The sequence below is a fragment of the Mastomys coucha genome, unplaced genomic scaffold (assembly GCF_008632895.1).
Source record: "Mastomys coucha isolate ucsf_1 unplaced genomic scaffold, UCSF_Mcou_1 pScaffold1, whole genome shotgun sequence".
In the NCBI taxonomy this organism is placed as follows: Eukaryota; Metazoa; Chordata; class Mammalia; order Rodentia; family Muridae; genus Mastomys; species Mastomys coucha.
The window spans coordinates 63743527-63747627 of NW_022196891.1; the positions used below are offsets into that span (position 1 = coordinate 63743527).

General features: G+C 45.8%; 1 pseudogene; it reads right to left on the reverse strand.

The window, feature by feature from the left end:
* Positions 1–1359: 1359 nt before the first annotated feature.
* LOC116096777 overlaps positions 1360–4101 on the reverse strand; it is a 3375-nt pseudogene continuing 633 nt past the window's right edge.

Genomic DNA, 4101 nt, shown 5'->3' on the forward strand with positions numbered 1-4101 from the left:
AGCCTGTGGGCTGTAGAGTGGCCATGTGAAGCTGTGGGAGCAGCCATGTGAACCTGTGGGCTGTAGAGTGGCTGTGTGAACCTGTGGGCTGTAGAGTGGCAGTGTGAGCCTGTGGGCTGTAGAGTGGCAGTGTGGACCTATGAGAGCAGCCGCGTGAGCCTGTGGGCTGTAGAGCGGCAGTGTGAGCCTGTGGGCTGTAGAGTGGCAGTGTGAACCTGTGAGAGCAGCCGTGTGAGCCTGTGGGCTGTAGAGTGGCCATGTGAAGCTGTGGGAGCAGCCATGTGAACCTGTGGGCTGTAGAGCGGCCGTGTGAACCTGTGGGTTGTGACCCCTTTGGGGGAAGAGAGACCGTTTCACAAGGGTCTCCGAAGACCACCAGAAAACAGTGGCACAATTATAGCTATAAAGTTGCAGTGAAAATAACTGTATGGTTGGGGGTCGCCACAGCCTGAGGAGAGGATCACAGTTAGGAAGGTTGAGAAGCACTGGATGAGGAGATGAAAAGATGCCCTGTGGTCAACGATAAGCAGAATTAACATCGTAGAAATGGCTGTAGTATCAAAAGTGGCTCGCACAATTTGTATGGTCCCCATCAAGATCCCATTTACCCTCTTTACAGAATCGGAGAAGACAATCCTAATATTCAAATGGAAGCACCAAGTACCCAAGGCAACAAAGGCAAACTTCAGCAGAAAGAACAACCCGGGAGGTGTTACACTGTGCTCTCAAATTGCATTACAGAGCCACAGTGACAAACCCATCATGGCAGTGGCACAGAACCACGCAAAACCATAGAGCGGAGCAGAGGACTCAGCAATAAGCCCCCACCACTCTAACAACCTGCTTTTTAAACATATTTTTAGTGTGTGAGTATTTCGCCTAGATGTTCTCATGCACCATGTGCATGCTGGGTGCCCTCTGGAGGCCAGAAGGCACCAGATCCCCTGGAACAGGAGTTGCAGACACTTGTGAGCTACCATATGGTTGCTGGGAATCAAACCCAGGTCCTCTGACCGCTCTTAACCACTGAGCCATTTCTTCAGCCTTGAGCAACCTATTTTTTGACCAAAAACAATTAAAAACATATATTTAAGGAAAGATAACCCATCGAATAAATGATGCTGGAAAAACAGGATTTGCATAATAGAAGAGTGAAAGACCCATATCTCAGCCTTCCAAAAATCTATTAAAAATGGGACAATGACCTAAAGGTGTGGAATTTTTAAGCTATTAAGCAATGGTTATCAACCTGGGACTGTGACCCCTTTGGGGGTTGAACAACCAAACCTTTCACGGGGGTCGCCTATCAGATAGCCTGCATATCAGATGTTTACATTACAATTCATAAAAGTAGCAAAATTACAGGTATGAATTAGTAATGAATATACTTTTATGGTTCGGGGTCCTCACAACGTGAGGCGCTGCATTGAAGAGTCGCAGCATTAGGAAGGTAGAGAACCGCTGTGCTGCAGGAAAACCCAGCGAAACAGCTTGGGATATGAGCAGAGGCAAGGACTCCAAACCCAAGAACTGACAAAACAGCTTGATATGAAATGAAAAGGTCCTGGCACGGTGAAACAATCAGCAGAGTGAAGACAGCCTGCAGCTGTGTTCAAGGCTTAACGTTTCCAGATGGGGTCTTTGCCAACTACACATCCAAAGGAGATTGTGTCCGCTAGAGAAAGAACTGCAAAAACTAGTGCCCCCACCCCCACCCCAAGTCAACCAGTCTTTAGATGGGTTGATACTCTGAATGGGCAGTCCTGAAAAGAAGATTACATACTTTCAGATGGCCAATTATGGTCTTTAAAAAGGCTTCTGCTATTTCTCACCATCATGGGAAAGCATAGGTAAGGCTTTCCCTGTCTCCATCCCTCAGCTGACTAAAGCCTATTCCAGCTTGTTCCCAAATACAAATAATTGTTTAATTTCTTCCTGTAGAAATTCAGTTTTGAGTTAAACTTTAGAAATGTTACTTTTGGAGAGACTGGGAAAAAAATTCACCTTTGGATTGCCTGGTGTGTCAGTCCAAAGGCCAGGGCTTCCTAGAGTCTCAGCCTGGCGGCCTTTGGAGCCAATCTGGGTCCGGAGAGCAAGCTAAGTTTCTGGCTAGCGGCTGAACATCCTGGAGCAAAAGTGAGGAAGCATCGCCCTCTGGTGGCCGCCGGGTAGGCAGCAGCTAGCCCAAGTCGGAGCTGTGTGCTCCTGTTCATCCAGCACTGGACTGTGGACCAGGAAACAGCTTGTCTTTGCCTGTCCTTTTAGGAAACACCTATTAACTTGTTAACTCCCGCCTGCAGGGCAGGTTTTCCTTTGTGGCAGACAATATAATAAATATCGCAGAAAAATTTCAGTGGAACTTTAGGATAAAAGAGTAGGGGGTTACATAAGATTCCTTTTTTATTACATTTTATTTATTTTGTATGTACCTTAGTACCCATCTGTGTGCATGCATGTGTACCCCTGTGATTATGTAGAGGCAAAGGGTAATTCAAAGGACTCTCAGGTAAGCAGTACTACATATCCACTTTGCAGATGTGGAAACTGAGGCAGAGTGATTAAGTAACCGTGAGCATAGGAAGAGTTGAACTCAAGCCTCAGGCTAAAATATCCCCGGGGAGTTTGCCCTTTAACTCTAAGCTATTTTCTCTCCGCTGCATTCCAGAACTCTAACAAAACAACGTGGGCAGGATAACAGGAGGGAAGTTACAGACAAGAAGACCTATTTATAGAAACAACCCAGTTTAAGAAAAGAAATTAGCCAGTAAGGCAATCCGAGACGTAAGCCTGACTCTTGTTCTGGGGGAGCCCTAGCTCCCAAGAACACTGTAAACTCAGGAGCAGGTAGATGGTAATGCTGTTTGGCATAATCACAGCTGTGACTCCAGGCGGCAAACTGCCTCCCCGATTTTGGCCAATGAGCCTTGACCAAATCTTGTAAAACTCATTTACCATGTTCCTATCCCAAGGTCAGATTTTCCCTGGGAACACCAGATAGCAATTCATCTTTCTGGGCCAACAAGGGCTTTTTTTTTTTTTTTTTCCTTCTCTGGGAGGTGATTTGAGAAGCTCGTTCTGCTTCTGGCAGAGTCTCCCCACATCACAAGAGCATTTCCCGTGCCAGTTTGAAAACCTGGTGGGACATCCCCCAGCGCCCCCCCCCCCACCCCCATGGTGCCAAGTCTTCCGAAGGACTGACCATCACCACACAGAGCATGCGTAGCACCTCCTAGCTCCCAGCCACATGGTGAGCAATGCTCACGGTGAGGCAGGGGACGGCTCTTTCCCAGCAGGTGCAGTTAATAACACACATTTAAAACAGGTTTTTTTTTTTTTTAAAGGCCTCATAAATATCACTCATCACATCCAGGGACAACTTTACCTTTACCTGGAGCTCTTGAAGCCATCTGTTCAGCGTCATTGCAGATGGTGGTGTCTTTCTTTACTACCGGGTAGGACCAAGGAGATGTTGGCGACCAGGCTCCCATAGTGAGAAGTGGGACCAAAAGCTGCTTTTGAAATTGATGTCACAGAAATTGTCTAGGGAGACCAAAGGGTCTATGCTTCCAGTTAGTGTGTTAATCAGCTTTCTGATACTGCGCCAAACACCAAATACTTTAAAGCCAAATATTATTTTGTCTCACAACTTTGGAGATGTCAGTCCATGCTCAATTGGTCCATTATACTTGGGCTGGCAGGAGAGTTTGACCCCTAATTTATTTTAGACACACAAGCACAGCACAGATTTGGTGAAAACTTATTCTGCTGATAATTAACTCAATCCTGTGTTCAGAACAAATATATACATACATAAATCTCTTTGAGGAAGAAAATAAACTAAATACAGATCAGATGGGACACCATTGAAACTATTTGTACAATCCATCAAGGGAGGTTCTGTAGATTTACTGAGAAAAACAAAATTTATGAAAAGGGTCTGGGGAAGGTCTGGTGCTAAAATTAAGATGCTAGTAAATTTAGTTTCTGTGAGAGCTCTGCTCCCTGCTTGTTGATTTATCTACTTCCTGTGCCCTAACCTTTCCTCAGTGAGTTTTCAAGGGGAGAATGTGTGTGTGTGTGTGTGTGTGTGTGTTGATTACT